This window comes from Procambarus clarkii, chromosome 78, assembly GCF_040958095.1.
Source record: "Procambarus clarkii isolate CNS0578487 chromosome 78, FALCON_Pclarkii_2.0, whole genome shotgun sequence".
In the NCBI taxonomy this organism is placed as follows: domain Eukaryota; kingdom Metazoa; phylum Arthropoda; class Malacostraca; order Decapoda; family Cambaridae; genus Procambarus; species Procambarus clarkii.
Genome location: NC_091227.1, coordinates 17,137,587 through 17,155,888, shown reverse-complemented (window position 1 = coordinate 17,155,888; position 18,302 = coordinate 17,137,587). Strand labels below are relative to the sequence as shown.

The 18,302-nt window shown below is 41.7% G+C and overlaps 1 protein-coding gene across 1 annotated transcript in view; it reads right to left on the bottom strand.

The window, feature by feature from the left end:
• Window positions 1–17,660, bottom strand: part of LOC123746099 (uncharacterized) — a 171,570-nt gene extending 153,910 nt beyond the window's left edge. The window contains exon 1 of the mRNA XM_069314101.1: window positions 17,503–17,660. The gene's annotated coding sequence lies outside the window, so the exon portion shown is untranslated. The remainder of the gene's footprint in view (window positions 1–17,502) is intronic.
• Between the last annotated feature and the right edge of the window lie 642 nt (window positions 17,661–18,302).

Sequence of the window (18,302 nt, the reverse complement as noted above, 5' to 3'; positions counted from 1 at the left end):
CTTCAAAAAAACGTTTTAGTGTTTGCCAGCGATGCATATACTGCCGATGTTACCATGTTTATGTGTGTCTCTAGAGAATGTTGCTGGAACTCCATCCAATCTCAAATGATTTGTTTTATTCTCTTCGACTTCCTTTAGTTGCCTCTCCTTTATGGTGTAGATACCTTGTGGTCCTCTTATTCCTTTTCCCATTTTCATTACCTTACACTTGTTATGATTTTATTCTAGCAGCCACTTGTTTAACTATTCTTAGCCAGTCCTTATCAGTTGTTACACGCCTCGTTAGCTTGGCCTCGTCTGCCTAGACTCACGTGTTCAGGCTAACTATCTCGGGTAGATGGTTCTAAACCTAATCACTCAAAACCTCACCTTTCACTGTGATTCTCTGTTTTCTGTCCATCAGGTACTCCCGCGCCTAGTTCAGTTTTTCCCAGTTACCTCTTTTTGCTTCTACATATTAGGAAAAGTGGTGATGGTGGGGGTGATGATGGTGATGGTAGTGATAGTGAGGGGGGATGGTGGTGATGGTGGGGGGATGGTAGTTCTGGAAACTGTGATGGTGATACATTTGACTTTTTGGTGTTATAAACGCAAATGAATTAGCCAATTAGGGTGCATTTAGTGGGTTAAACTGGCGGGCGTCGTGGCTGGGAGCAGAGGGTAATTAGAGGCCAGTAACTGCCTTAGTGCAGTTAATTTACGGCAATTAGGATAGGGAAACTGGGAGAGAGAGAGAGAGAGAGAGAGAGAGAGAGAGAGAGAGAGAGAGAGAGAGAGAGAGAGAGAGAGAGAGAGGATAGCAGATGCAATTTAATACTGACAAATGTAAGGTTAGGAGACTAGGTAATGATGATGGAGCTACAGGCTATCAGCTGGATGGTGTTGAGATCCCGAAGTCTGATTACGGAACGGATCTGGGGTCATGAGTAGTAACAATTTGAAGTAAAAAATACACAAATATTCGAAATAGGCAAATAGGACAATGGGATTTATTTATAGAAGCATTAGGAATAAAACACTTGATATTATTCTTCAGTTATATCATGCTCCAGTTAGGCCCCATTTAGATTATGCAATTCAATTTTGATCCCCGTACTATAGAATAAACAAATTCATTAGAACGCATCCAGCGTAGGATGACAAAGTTAATTCCACAAATTAGAAACCTTCCACATGAAGAGTGATTGACAAAGCTTAATTAGCATTATTTAGGATGTGTACAAGTGGAGGAAATTGGCATAACAAGGGAGATATTAATATATTAAAAATATCAACTCAAAAACACAACAATGGATATCAATCGGATAAATTTTAGATTAAGCAAAGACCGGGGTAAATACTAGTTTGGAAACAGTGTTATTTACTAGACGTTGTATCACTTAATTGTTTCAAGCGCAGGCCAGACATATACATGAATGAGTTTTGGTGAATATGAATTGGAACGGCCTTGCATGGGCCAATAGGGGTTCTGCTGCTTCATTAATTCTTATGTTCTTATTCATCTATTCATCCACAAATTCCCTCAGTCATTCACGAATCCATTCATCTATAAATCCATTAATTAATAAATCCATTCAATCATTCATCCATTTATTCATCCAAAAATTCATTCATTCACCTATAAATCCATGCATAGATAAATCTATTCCGTCATCCATTAATGGACTCATTCATTAATAAATTTATTTAATCATCTATTTAATTCAAAATCTATTTAATCATCTATTTTAATTCATCTATTTAATTACAAAAAAATACATATTCTTCAGTACATACGACTATCCACCGATCCATTCAACCATCCACTGATCCATCCAATCATCCACTGACCCATCCAACCATCCACTGATCCATCCAATCATCCACTGATCCATCTAACCATCCACTGATCCATCCAACCATCCACTGATCCATCCAACCATCCACTGATCCATCTAACCATCCACTGATCCATCCAACCATCCACTGATCCATCCAACCATCCACTGATCCATCCAATCATCCACTGATCCATCTAACCATCCACTGATCCATCTAACCATCCACTGATCCATCCGACTATCCAGGATGTCAGTCTGACCAATTAAGCCATCAGGTAAAAGAACAGGTGACAGATTAATTAATGGTAGTAAATTCATTAGTAAGTAATTAATGAAACGAAAAAGACACTCACTCGCGTGCGTGTATTTACTATTTGTGTCTGCAGAAACGAGCTATTAGCTCTTGGACCCCGCCTTTCTAACCAATTTTTTTGTCCTCTATTATGTCTACTACATATATTTCTCTGTAACGAACACACACACACACACACACACACACACACACACACACACACACACACACACACACACACACACAACTGAGTGAATGGTCCAACAAATGGCTGTTGAAGTTCAACCCGAGTAAATGCAAAGTAATGAAACTAGGCAGTGGAAACAGGAGGCCAGGCACAGGATACAGAATAGGAGATGAAGTACTTAATGAAACAGACAGAGAGAAAGATCTAGGAGTTGATATCACACCAAACCTGTCTCCTGAAGCCCACATAAAGAGAATAACGTCTGCGGCATATGCGAGGCTGGCTAACATCAGAACGGCGTTCAGGAACCTGTGTAAGGAATCATTCAGAATCTTGTACACCACATATGTAAGACCAATCCTGGAGTATGCGGCCCCAGCATGGAGCCCGTACCTTGTCAAGCACAAGACGAAGCTGGAAAAAGTCCAAAGGTATGCTACTAGACTAGTCCCAGAACTAAGAGGCATGAGTTATGAGGAAAGGCTGCGGGAAATGCACCTCACGACACTGGAAGACAGAAGAGTAAGGGGAGACATGATCACAACCTACAAAATCCTCAGGGGAATCGACCGGGTAAACAAGGACGAACTTTTCAACACTGGTGGGACGCGAACAAGGGGACACAGGTGGAAGCTGAGTACCCAAATGAGCCACAGAGACGTTAGAAAGAACTTTTTCAGTGTCAGAGTAGTTAGCAAATGGAATGCATTAGGAAGTGATGTGGTGGAGGCTGACTCCATTCACAGTTTCAAATGTAGATATGATAGAGCCCAATAGGCTCAGGAATCTGTACACCAGTTGATTGACGGTTGAGAGGCGGGACCAAAGAGCCAGAGCTCAACCCCCGCAAGCACAATTAGGTGAGTACAATTAGGTGAGTACACGTGCACACACACACACCAGGAAGCAGCCCGTAGCAGCTGTCTAACTCTCCACTCAGCCGGGAGCTGTGTATGTGTGTGAGTGCGTGTGTGTGTGTGTGTGTGTGTGCAACAAAGAGCGACCACGAAGCAGAAAAACAAGGAACATACAAAACTGTGCAGTAAAGCAACAATACGGAACAATGATGCTGAAAAAATACAATAAACACACACTAAGAGCTTAAGAGTCGTCCAGAAAACAAACATTTAAAGAGCGAAGAGACAAAAATGAATTCCAAGAATTTTATAATTTTCTGAGAGAGAAAGAGAGAGAGAGAGAGAGAGAGAGAGAGAGAGAGAGAGAGAGAGAGAGAGAGAAACCTAACTGCTCATAGCATATACAACACTTTTTAATGAAATACAAATCAAATCAATAGTTTTTTTCATACATTTGCGATTTAACTATTTTTATCTATTACTTAATGTTGATATTCCAACACTTATCGATTTATATATTTGTGATATTTAATGCATTAAGAATTTTTCTTTTAAACTTAAGGTGAGATACAAATATTTTACTTAATGCAATAAATTAACTACTGCGTCATTTCAGGTGTGGAATATTAGATGAGCCGCGTTACTCATTGATTTGATACCTCCGCCACACACATATAGATCCAATTTGAGAGGACATCTAATTTTGAATTGAGTCATGTTATAATAGCTAAGTTAAGCAGTTAATTACGCTTACATTCATGAGTAAAATAGTTTAAAATTGATCTTGAATAACGTCTCATTAAACCAATTTAAAAGAAAAGCTTTGGAAGAGTAGAATTAAAGGCTCCGCCGCCAGTATGGAGTCAGTGCTGTCTTGTCAATAGTCGAGGACAGACGTTGACTAGTCGCTCTTCCTATATATAGGAACTTTAACTCTTTTTCCTTAACAAAAGTCATTGCAACACACTTTATTATATTTTGTAGTCTGTTGGCGAGAGTTTATATGAATATTCTATTGTAAGTTGAATTAAGAGTCATGCATAGAGAGGTGACAATGACAGCTTAATCGTATCACTCTGAAAAATATATCAACATCTTATAATTATTTCCATGGCTATTTGGAGTGGATTAGTTGTGTGTGTTGATTCCTTGTGCAATATTTATTCTGCTGATGTATCCCAGTAGTTTTATATATCAATGTTTACAGAGTGTTTACAATCTTATATAATTTAAATGAAGATTTATTCCCAAGTAAAATATTCTCTATCCACTAGTTAGCATCATTTTTTTTCACTTGTGCATGTATACGGAGCTCCATTATAATATATATATATATATATATATATATATATATATATATATATATATATATATATATATATATATATATATATATATATATATCTTCCAATCAGTGAAAATTTACTATTTCCTTTCCTTCACTACACTGAGATTTATCCTAGAAAATTCCGTATCACAAAATACAGGAATTATATTAAAAAAACAAAAGCTGTCGGATTACTCTCTCTTATACCTAGTCCCAAAAAGGGAGGCAATCCCCAGACTTCTCCTGATTGACTGAGAACATATTGAAGCTGACCATTGACCTCGAACCTCACATATTGCGCTTTTCCACAACACGTGAAGAGGCACAGGTTGTGGCAGATACATAAAGTGGACTGGACAGGCATAACTAATGTAGACAGAAACATGTTATTCTGTACATACTCAAGGAACTAAAAGCAATACATTCATTCTTGAGGGCCTTACGGTAGTAACAGATCCAGCCTTGAGAACTTCAACACACCCGGGAAACAAGTCGTCCTATGCCAGTTAGACAGCGCTGGAAATATTTCTCTCGTATTTCTGAGGTGGAAATGTATCGTGTGTGTGTGTGTGTGTGTGTGTGTGTGTGTGTGTGTGTGTGTGTGTGTGTGTGTGTGTGTGTGTGTGTGTGTGTGTGTGTGTGGAAGAGGGATTAATTTCCACTATTTTCCTGACGAGGAAAAAATGAGGCTAGCAATTCGGGAGTGGACGAAGGGAATGCTGAACTGCGCTCTTTGTTCTGGTGAACTGCGCTCTTTATTCCGCTGAACTGCGCTCTTTATTCCGCCGAACTGCGCTCTTTGTTCCGCTGAACTGCGCTCTTTGTTCCGCTGAACTGCGCTCTTTGTTCCGCTGAACTGCGTTTTTTGTTCTTTGTTCTAACAAATACAACAACATAGACTATCATAAACTCCAGAGATGCCAGCGAGAGTTTTAATGTTGGAGTTAAAAATGTGGTAATATTTTAGAGAGACGTTGGAGAAGTGAGAGTTTGTTAACTGGTGTAGTTGTTGTGCGCTAGATAACAACACTTTGGTGAGGGAGATGAGGGAGAGAGAGGGAGAGAGAGACAGACAGAGAGAAAAGAGACAGGGACAGTTAGAAAGGAAAGAGGGACAGGTAGAAAGGAGAGGGAGACAGAGAGAAGGAGGGAGAACAAGTAAGGGAAAGATGGCGAGAGAGACAGAAAGAGAGAGAAAGAGGGTGAAGCACATACAGAAAAAAAGTATCTATTTACATTCCTTCCTTATCTTTCTCCGCCTCTAAGCTTGACCAACAGACAAGCCCCCGGCCAGAGCTAAAAAAATTAACTCCATAAAACGTTGTCAGTTGCAAATCAAACCCAAGAAAAATTTATGCACTAACAAAAAAAGCTAATTCCATTAGGGAAAAAAAAGGCAGCTTTTGTTTCTCGGTAAAAAAAATAGTGTTAGAGAACGAGAATAATATATATATTAATCAAGGATAAACACAGCTGCTCTTGTATTGTTTGATTGTTGTTTATGGTTTGAAGTAGACTGTTTACTATCACTGTTTGTCTGTTTGTCCGTCCGTGCGTCCATAACACACTGCACCAGCACCTAGCAAGACCCTAATCACTCAAGTCATTTTTCTGTCATTATTTTCTCCAAGATAATAAATGTCTTCATCATAACTACATTATTGCTTCATTATCACTCAACCGTCCCGTCCTCCTCCTCCTCCTCTTCGCTACTGATCTCCTGCGTGTTATCTTGGCTCCCCCAGTTCACCCCTCACTACTGATAACAGTGTTATCTTGGCTTCTCCCTAAACAGCAGTACTCGGAAGACGTACTGCTAAACAGCAGTACCTATTTCTATTTTCACCTGCCAGGCAGCTCTATTCCTATTTTCTTACCAATTAAATATCAAATTGGTTTTAGAGTGATGATGATGAATGTAGTGATGATTACAATGATGGTGATTATGGGTATAATGATGAGTATAATGATCCTGATGGTGATGACGAAATAAATAGAAACATTATAAGTTTTTAGTAGATGGAAATGGGAATATGGGTAATGAAGAAATAGGAACAGAATTGGAAATAGGACAGACTATACATTTTTGACTCGGGGAACGAGAGGCTGGATGAATGAACACAATCCTTGACTGTACCCATAAAAATGCAACTAATAACATAACTAACATAAGAACGAGAGGAGAACAAGTCACCCACATCATTAAAGAACAGTTCCTGTTTGTTCTTAGCCTGTATATCCCCATATCACGTCGCTATTTTCCGGTTACAATAGCCTCGTTGGAATGAAAATAGTGACCCGTAAGTCCTAATGTGAATGAAATTGGTCTTGATTTAAGACCAATTTAATTTCTTAAACGACGAGGATTTTTACATTGTTACTCAATAAATTTTGGAATTATGTAGTCTCAGCTTACCTTGAGGTGCTTCCGGGGCTCAGCGTCCCCGCGGCCCGGTCGTCGACCAGGCCTAATGCAGTTTGGGAGTATTTTTTGTTTAGGTATTTAGGAGTTTCACATTCCATAAGCTTTCTTGCCATGTTATGCTTATTCAGAGCTTTTCAAAATTAAGGAGATGTGCAGGGCATTCCTCGGTATATATATATAATATATATATATATAATATATATATATATATATATATATATATATATATATATTATATATATATATATATATATATATATATATATAGAGAGAGAGAGAGAGAGAGAGAGACAGAAAAGAGACATTGATCCTTGCAACATATTGATCTTAGCAATACATTGATCCTATAGCGACCAACCGTAGCGAGATGGTCATTACTCATCTGTTGCCTCATTCTCGCAAATCAATAATGACTCCAAGATCATAAGGTCAAAACTATGAGAAGGAGAAGGTGTTTGGCAAATGTTGCATCATTAAGGAGCAACGTGATCAAACTACCGTGCACTAAGAACTACTACAAATGAAAATATAAGTGTCTTAGCTGTGACTGAAGTCAAGTTAAACTGCCTCCAGACCCTTGTTATCTTGTAGGGTTAAGTGTGGGTCATCCGCTATCTTCATTTTACCTGAGAAAAGTTGACCACAATTAGATATACATTTATAATAATAACTAACAGTTATAACGTAATAAACTGGTTCTCAAAATCTGTGTTGATTTGGTTATCATACCTCTAGCCTAACTCTCTAGGGAGTTATTGTTAGATAACTATAATGATATGATTCAGGGAATCTTCCCTGATGCTGCTTGACATTGTCGTCCATCTTGATTCTGGACTAGACCCATATATGTGCGTGTGTGTGTGCTTGCTATTTGTGCCTGCAGGATCGAGCTATTAGCTCTTGGACCCCGCTTTTTGTTTACTCACCTGGTGGCGTGTGTGTGTGCGTGTGTGTGTGTGTGTGTGTGTGTGTGTGTGTGTGTGTGTGTGTGTGTGTGTGTGTGTGTGTGTGTGTGTGCGCGGGGGTTAAGCTCTGGCTCTTTGGGGCAGCCTCTCAACTGTCAATCAACTGTTTTTTTTCAGAACACACACAACTGTATGTGTGCAATCAACTGTACACCAGTTGATTGACAATTGAGAGGCGGGACCAAAGAGCCAAAGCTCAACCCCCGCAAGCACAAATAGGCGAGTACAAATAGGTGAGTACACACACACAGGAAGCAGCCCATAGCAGCTGTCTAACTCCCAGGTACCTATTTACTACTAGCTGAACAGGTGCACATCAAGACAGAAGAAACTCTACCCATTTGTTCCCCCGCCGCCAGGGATTGAACCCGGACCCTATAAGGACTACGAACCTCAAGCGCTGTCCACTCAGCCATCAGGTGCGTGCGTGCGTGTGCGCGCATCATACACGCACACAATCAGAGACACAACAACACCTTCTCGAGACACAACTAAAGCGACGCCAGACATTAAAGACCAATCTCATATGTATGGAAATTAAATCCCTGTTTGAGGGGACGATCAGGAGGGCAATCAGGAGCCTCAGAAGATGAGGCGAAAGAGGAGGAGGAGAAGAAGGAGAAGGATACGGGCTCACCATAGCCCGTGCTACTTGGAACTTTTTGTTCCGGGTAGCGAATGTTTAACAATAAAACAACAAGGAGAAGGAGGAGGAAGATTATATAAATGTAAACAAAAGTGCGGCCCATTGTTTACTTGTCAATTAGAATATGCACCACTAATGACCCCTAACTACCCTAAGCCATCGTTAAGCTTGGGTAATTACTTCAGTACACCTGGTCTGCTTGTTCTGCAGGCAGGATGGTTACCATTGCTTTCTGTCTAATTACAAAGGTGGCGCCTGTCTGACTGCAACAGCCTTCTGCGTCTGCCTGCCTGCCTGCCTGCCTGCCTGCCTGCTTGACTGCATACCTGCCTGCCTACCTGCTTGCTTGCCTACCTGTCTGCTTCCCTGACTGCCTGCCTGCCTGCCTTTCTGCCAAATAAAATTATCGTTCCAATCCGTTCTCTCTCTCTCTCTCTCTCTGCTTTACTCCGTCTTCCATCTCCTTTCTTCTTCCTTGCTCCTGCCTTGCCCTCTTCTGCTTCTCCCTCAACTGCTCGTCCCAGCAGGCCTCATTAACCTCCGCTAACTACCTCAATACTTGGGTCGTTAAGGGTCACTTTGGCCTTCAGAGCATCCACTTCCAAAAGTGAGAGTGATTTTTTGCTGAGGTAATTTATGTCGCTGCGGATCTTGAAGGAGCATTCGCCTCTCACACGCACAGACACGCAGAACCTCCCTCTCACACGCACAGACACGCAGAACCTCCTCTCACACGCACAGACACGCAGAATCTCCCTCTCACACGCATAGACACGCAAATACCTTTCTATCTCACACGCACAAACACGCAAATGCCTCTCTACCACGAGCACATGTTAGACTTACATTTCTCTCTCTCTCTCACATGAACACATGCACATATGTACACACACCCAATACATATGTATAAATACTCTACACGCATGTACACACCCCTCAGAAAAAAATCACATGTACACCCCAAGCATGAACACTCCACATATATATATATACACACACATGCATTCTTCTGCATCAAAATACTTCTTTTCAATTCACCTCAACAATCAGTCAATCCTCCTTCCATTCTCGTCATTCCACCATTGTTACACCTCATAAACTACTCTTCCCTGACCTCTCCCCCCCCACACAACTATAATCTTCCCATTCCATCACCCCTCTAAATCTATCCCCTCATATATATATAGAACCTCAACCATTTCCTCTCCTATATCTTAATATAAACATCCTTCCCATCATCATTTGAAAAGATATTACATCGAGACCCATCTTTCTACACCTGCTTCCAGACGTTATTTACAACTCAAAATGTGATGTGAATCGCCATTCTTATGAAAAATTAGCTTTTTTATATTGGAGACACATGTAGATAGTATATCAAATAAAGAAAATGAGCTGAGAGAGAGAGATCCACCTTCCTCCCAGTAACACCCACCTCCTCCCCACCCCAAGTAACAAATTCCGCACCCTCTGACTTTGCTGAGTTTCCCACATGGATTCGTGAGGTATATACTGAACCATTACCGCAAAAAACTCTACATACACACCACCCTCTATATTTCCCCTCTTTGGCTTTCAATCCCTTGAATCCCTTCCCAATCGCTGCTACCCTTTCTACTACCATTAGTTCCGTTGTGGAACTCCCTAACCAGCATCTACCAGCTCTTCGACCTCTGCATCCACAAGTACAATTTTTCTTCCTTCCGCTCTTTTGACCACACAAACTATCCTGCCCTTCTATATAACCTATCCCCTCGTGAACGTCCGTTCCCCTCGCTCTCTCATATGCATTGCTAACTCTCAATCACTGTATCCACTCATCTCTTTATTCAACAATAATATTTGCTTGCACTGTTGCTTCACTTGCATCTCCTCTACCATGTTACCAGAGCACCACCACTACATCCACCACAAAAGTTATAAAAAAATATATATTCTTCAGTACATGCGACTATCCACCGATCCATCCAACCATCCACTGATCCATCCAACCATCCACTGGTCCATCCAACCAGCCAGGATGTCACGTCCCCTCCTCTGGATCAACCCAGGCAACTATAAACATAGAATGGGATAAAACTGGATTACCAAGAGACCATTTACACAAATGAACATAAAAATTCGAACCTGGAGAAGGGAAGGGAACTATTAGGGAAAAAGTGCCAAGCCATTACGACTATATAGCACTGGGAAGGGATCAGGATAAGGATTATTGATGAGGCGGGGGGAAGGAATGGTGCCCAACTACTTGGACGGTCGGGGATTGAACGCCGACTTGTATGAAGCGAGACCGTAGCTCTACTGTCCATCCCAAGTGTTTGGGCTCGAACCTGGAGAGAATTGAAAGAATTCTGGATGCAGATCTTGCTAAAATAATTGTGGCCGAGATCAAATTATTCTAAATGATCCTTACGAAAATATAGGACAAAAAGAGAAACAATCAAATAGTGTACCACTTGATCATAATAGAAAGGAACTTTAAAATAATTAGTACTGCAGACACGAATAGAATCAGAAACTTCCTCACATGAACAACAAGAGCAAGGGGCAAGAGGACAAGTCCACTACGGGCTCTCCATAGCCCGTGCTACTCGGAACGTTCGTTCCCAGTAACTGAATCTAAACAACAATGAACTAGAGGATCGTAGCAGGCAATGATATCCAACCTTCTAGACACAACAAATGAAGGCCTAGACAAGAATAAGATGACACAACTAGCATGGCAGCAGAAATAGCTAACAAGATGATGGCAATACTCCTAATCATGAGAGATAAGAAATCTAAGAAATTCCCAGAGAAGAAATAAGACACGGGGAACAAAGCTGATAGAATCCCCAGACAGGAACTTTCTGGCACAATAAGTGGGAAGACGACGGAGGAAAAGAACCTATACTTGCTAGTGCAACCCGTTCTCGCACTTGCTTACTGTCAATATTGGCTTATTTAATAAGTGCATATGTGACATATTAATTGATTGTAAATATTTTAGTTTACCTTGAAAAGCTTCATAGAAAACACCGACCTCACCTAACCTTCTTAGTATGTTAAGACAAGCATCTTATTACTTCATAATTACAATTATTACTTAACCTATACAATATTGACTGTAATAAAGTGAGAGAACGGGTTGATGCTAGACAACATCCTGTCATATAACCATGAGAACAATACGAAGCCCCGTCAGGCGCTTGGACCACTATGTACTGGATGTTGATAATGTATCAGAGACGAAAATCGCCGGTTTTATTCCTTCGTTTTGAGCCTATGCTTTTAACCCCTTGTTAAAGCAACTTGGAGGCAATAACAGTCTCCTCACTTTAGTTAGGAGTAGAAATTCTATTGGAGCCCAATAGAGCTTCGACACGACTTTCTCTGTGGCAAAAGGGTTCCCAGGGAGGTTGATATAGCAGCAGTCTCTACCTTGTTGCTGTTGAAGACTTGATTATATTTATTTTTCAGGCTCCAATGTGGTTGATGACTGAACATCTGTTTTTATTTCTCTGATAACACAAAGATCCATTCCTTTCTTGGGGCGGAGTGAGTCAACCAGACTCAGCGTCAATGGGATACCCACACTCATGTACACACAGTGGGACACCCACAATCATGTACACACAGTGGGACACCCACACCCATGTACACACAATGGGATACCCACACCCATGTACACACAGTGGGACACCCACACCCATGTACACACAGTGGGACACCCACACCCATGTACACACAGTGGGACACCCACACTCATGTACACACAGTGGGACACCCACACCCATGTACACACAGTGGGACACCCACACCCTTGTACACACAGTGGGACACCCACACCCATGTACACACAGAAGGACATACTCGCTGGAGTACACATGTCCCACCTCGCCCCCTCTCTAGACCAGACCTGCATCATGACCCTTCCTGCCCTCTCTCCCTATGAATTACAGCCGGATAATTGGGACATCTGGGTAGTTAGTTATATTTTGTGATCAGGGCAGTGCAGGGAGCTTCAGGTCATTTATAAGGCTACACGCTACGCCCCCTTCACCCAACATGGACGCTCCACATACCACCTACTCAGCCCCCAACATCCCCCTCCCTCACCCCCAACATACGCCCCCAACACCCCAAACATGACCGTCCCCGAAAATCGAAAAATTTCCTTTATGTTTTTGGAACTTTTTTCAGTTTTTTTTATTCAGAAAGTGATGACAGCTTTGCCAGCAGACTCTCTCTCTATGTGGCGGCCTTCCCTTTGATGGCCGGTGCCTGGGGCCCTCAGCCCCCTAGGGCCCACAGCCCCCTGGGGCCCACAGCCCCCTGGGGCCCACAGCCCCCTGGGGCCCACAGCTCTCTGGGGCCCAGGGTAAAAAAATTCTTCTGTCCTGCCTCTATAAATTCATATTTCTTTATCAAAATTCACAACTGGTTTTTGTTCTATACATAATCTAGATTTTCTGGGTGAGAATGTACTGGGGGAGGGGGAGGGGGTTGAGTATTGGAGGAGTGAGTACTGGGGTGGGGGGGGGGGGAGCATATACTCTAGGAGTGTGTATTGTGGGAGTACGTAATATGGTGTGAGTACTGGGAGAGCAAGTACTGGAGGATTGTCTATTGGGGAAGAGAGTACTGAAGGAATGAGAACTGGAGGAGTGTGTTCTGGAGGAGTGTGTACTAGGGAACTGAGTACTTAGGGAGTGCATATTTAGAAGTGTATACTGGGGAGTGAGAATTGGTGAGAACTGGGGAGATGAAATCCTGCAAGAGTCAAATAGAGAGAAAGATCTGGGGGTTGATATCACACCGAACCTGTCCCTAGAAGTCCACATCAAAAGGATATCATCAGCGGCATATGACAGATTGGCCAACATAAGAACTGCCTTTAGAAACTTGATAAGGAATCGTTCAGGACCTTGTATACCACTTATGGCAGACCAATCCTAGAATATGCAGCTCCAGCCCAGAACTAGTCCCAGAACTGAGAGATATAAGCTACAAGGAAAGGCTTCGGGGGCTAAACCTCACGTCCCTGTATGACAGAAGAGTAAGGAAAGACATGATCACCACCTACAAAATTTTCAGAGGAAAATTGACAGGGTGTAAAGGCAAATTATTTTGCACGGGTGTAACACGAACAAGGGTGTGTCAGAGTAACAAAACAATGGAATGCATTAGGCAGTGATATGGTGGAGGCTGACTCCATACACAGTTTCATGTGTAGATAAGATAGAGCACAGTAGACTCATGAGCCTGTACACCAGTTGATTGACAGTTGAGATTCGGAACCAAATAGCTAAACCCAACCCCCGCAAGCACATTTAGGTGAGTAAAAATAGGTGAGTACTGGTGGGGGAGTGGGTACTGGGGTATGAGAAGGGAATTAGCAAAGGAAAGCGCTAAGCCATTATGACTACATAACACTTGGAATGCATCAGAATAAGGATCAGGAATGGGACGGGGGAAAGGAATGGAGCCAAACCACTTGAACGGTCGGGGATTGAACGCCGACCTGCATGAAGCGAGACGGTCGCTCTATAGCACAACCCAAGGGGTTGTGCTCGGTTCTGGGGCAATGAACACTGAATATAGGCGCGCATTAGAGAAGGTCCACTGTTTTTATAATATCATTACCAGGTTCGAATCCTGGCGGGGTCATAAAGAGTTCTTAGTGATTTATGCCCTGCACGATCACGTTATATATATATTGGATTGTGTGTATATATTCACAATAGACTATTCGTATTGTTCATACGTAATTCACATCAGTATACACAGTCTGTGTATTTGTATCCGGCCAAATACCTGGTGACTTTGAGTCACTATACTCGACATGATTAAAGGCCGGCCAGTTCCATCCCAAATATTGACCTGAGACGGCGTATTTAAAAGCCATTAGAAGGGGTCTAGGCGGAGGTAGTTGGCTTCATCGTTACACCGACTTCAAAGGCCAATTCTGGATGTAATTTGAAAGCTGAAACGCTAGTTAGTGAGTGAGGCTTCGTTTCCTGCGCGCGCGCGCGCGCGTGTGTGTGTGTGTGTGTGTGTGTGTGTGTGTGTGTGTGTGTGTGTGTGTGTGTGTGTGTGTGTGTGTGCGTATGTCGTTTTTGTCTGAGGGTAATGGGTTGGTTTGCTGCGGTTAATGGGTTGATTTGCTGCGGTTAATGGGTTGTCTTGCTGCGGTTAATGGTTGTCTTGCTGCGGTTAATGGGTTAATTTGCTGCAGTTGAGTTAATTTGCTGCGGTCAATGGGTTAGTTTGCTGCGGTTAATGGCTTGCTTTGTTGCAGTTAATGGGTTGCTTTGCTGCAGTTAATAGATTGGTTTGCAGCGGTGATTAGTGCAGGTACTGCGAGGGTATACAGAGACTAATTGGTTAGTTTCCTGATCTGAGCGGATTCACAGTGCAGAACCCGTCTGTAAAATGTAGATGATTTGATGATAAGTTGGTTTATTGTGGTTTAAAGGGCGTGGTTTATTGTGGTTTAAAGTACGTGATTTATTGTGGTTTAAAGGGCTTGGTTTATCGCGGGATTACCGCTATTAACAGAAGGGATTACCGTTATTAATAAATGGAATTTCCGTTATCATTGGATTGAATTATCGTTATTATTACATGGCATTACCGTTGTTAATGGATGGGATTATCGCCATAAATACATGGGATTACCGTTATTAATCGATGGGATTACTGTAAATAGTAGCTGGACCTTTGGATTAATAGATGGGATTGCTCGAATTAATAAATGATCTTACTCGGACTAATAGATAGTTCTCGATGAATAAATCATCTTTCTTTAATAAATTTTCTTTCTCTGAGCAATAGATCCGATTACTTTGAGCAATAGATGGTCTTTCTCTAAGCAATAGATGTGATTATGCTGAGCAATAGATGGGATTACTCTGAATAAAATAAATGGAATTATACTGAGCAACAAATGGAATTACACTTACAAATAAATGGGATTACACTTAGCAATAGATGGGATTACTTTGGTCACAGAGGGATTCTGCTGTTGCTAAAAGGATTGCTTGTCGCAAGTAATAGTGTTGTTGCTTGCAGGAATGAGTTGCTATACTGATGCGAATGAGTTAATATGCAGATGAGCTGAGGTAGGATAACAGCTCTTGCTTGCATTTTCACTAGGTACGTCAATTGACAGCCCTTATGAACTCTAGCCTTAGTTAAAAAAAGAAAAAGAAAAAAGAGAGGAGAGAAAGCGGGAGAGAGAGAGGAAGAGAGAAACATTTAGTATCAGATAAGATTAAGGAAAGAGGTTGAAAGTCAGAACAAAACACAACTGACGATCGGAATGGTGGGGACCAAGAGCTAACAACTCCATCTTGCAGGCAGAAATAGTAAAAAAAAAAATCTCAAATTGTAAAAACACATACACACTTTCCCTCTCTGCTCCGGATATGTTTTTATGAAGGAAAAGTGCCTGGCTCCATTTTTAAGACGTCAAACACACACAGACACGCGTGTAATATGTATATATATATATATATATATATATATATATATATATATATATATATATATATATATATATATGTCGTACCTAATAGCCAGAACGCACTTCTCAGCCTACTATTCAAGGCCCGATTTGCCTAATAAGCCAAGTTTTCATGAATTAATGTTTTTTCGTCTACCTAACCTACCTAACCTAACCTAACCTAGCTTTTTTTGGCTACATAACCTAACCTTACCTATAAATATAGGTTAGGTTAGGTTAGGTAGGGTTGGTAAGGTTCGGTCATATATCTACGTTAATTTTAACACCAATAAAAAAAAATTGACCTCATACATAGAGAAAAGGGTTGCTTTATCATTTCATAAGAAAAAAATTATAGTAAATATATTAATTCAGGAAAACTTGGCTTATTAGGCAAATCGGGCCTTGGATAGTAGGCTGAGAAGTGAGTTCTGGCTACTAGGTACGACATATATATATATATATATATATATATATAAAATCTACACATACAAATATATACATACATTCAAGCATATATATATGTATTTATACACACACACACACCAGTTGCATGCAGTGACCAACCTCGTGTGTTATTATGGGCAGTTGTTTATGAGGTGCAATCAATGGCTTCATGACCCGAGGCTTGGCTACAGTGTGTGTGAACTGTGAGAGAGAGAGAGAGAGAGAGAGAGAGAGAGAGAGAGAGAGAGAGAGATAAAGTCTCTCCTGAGGTCTGACTTACACTGCCTTCCCCCGTATCTTCCCAGCTCCTTAACTAGTGGAAAGCTTCGTCAGAACTGCTTCCTGTAAGCCCCAAATGGTTATATAGTGATCGGTGCCTGTCTGTCATATTTCGTAAGTCTATTTGTCATTCTGCCTCTGTGTCTGCATCCCTTTCTACGTTTTCGGTCTCTTTCTGACTTTTTTCTCTCTCTTATTTCTCTATTCCCCCCGCCCCATTTTTTATTGCTTTCTTCCTCTGTATTAGGGGTCACTTCTCCATTTTCATGTTGGAGATGGAATGTCACGTGTTGTGTGTCAAGTGTCACGTACTGTGTCAAGTGTCACGTACTGTGTCAAGTGTCAAGTGTATCAAGTGTCATGCTAATTATTTATATTTTTAATGGACTCTAGTAATGCTATGTGTGAATATATGGCTCCATAATAGTCCAAGAGTTCATTAAACTTACCACAGTGGTACGGGCCACCGGGCAACTTACCACAGTGGTACGGGCCACCGGGCAACTTACCACAGTGGTACAGGCCACCAGGCAACTTACCACAGTGGTACAGGCCATCAGGCAACTTACCACAGTGGTACAGGCCACCAGGCAACTTACCACAGCGGTACAGGTCACCAGGCAACTTACCACAGTGGTACAGGCCACCAGGCAACTTACCACAGCGGTACAGGCCATCGGGCAACTTACCACAGCGGTACAGGTCAACGTGAAGGAACACTTCCGAGTACCGCGGACATTTAACACACAACAGTCAACCAGTAACACTCACCTTGACAGCGTGCGGCGGCGGTCAATTGACCTGTTGCCTCTAGGCGATAACTACCGTGCTGTTGGTGTCGTTTCCTCTTCAGAAGCTGTTAACACCTGTTCCTTCCGCTGCTAACAACATGTGTTCCATCCGCGGCTGGGTAACCAACCCGTCCTCGACTCTAGTCCATTACATCCTGCGGTCGCCCCCACAGACGCATTCATAAATTTTAACTTGCTGTTCATTCAAAACAGGAATTTTCTCAAGTATAAATTAATATTATAATATATTGACATATTGTGTATATATAGGCATAGGATAGGTTAGGTGTTTAGGTTCTGTTGACGATTATTTGTATTTGTAGTACGTCGGTGAAGCATTTACAGCGTTGTGATTCGAACAAAATTCGTCAGTGAAGCACTTGTTCCGGATATGTTCGAACATCAGCAGTTGTGAGTCGTGTGTAAACCGCTTTTCATTCATAAACAGGGGGTTTGGCGGGTGCGTGGAATCACTTTTGGATCTTTGTTTGGAGGACGGGCTGGCTTTAAACAGCCAACTGTGGGGACGGGTTGTCTGTGGAGAACGGGTCGGGCTCATCCGATCCTTTGGCTAGGTCTGTTCAGCAATGGCCGAGCCCCAAAGATCCATTCATCAGTTTTAACAAGTTGTGTATTATAGATAGTTTTTCTTATATATAAATTGAATATTAATATATTTTAGAGTTCTATGTATAGTTAAGTTGGGTTACGTTGGGTTAGGCGTTTTATAGATTGCCTTAGTAATTAAATGAACAAATCCACAAGGGCCGTGACGAGGAT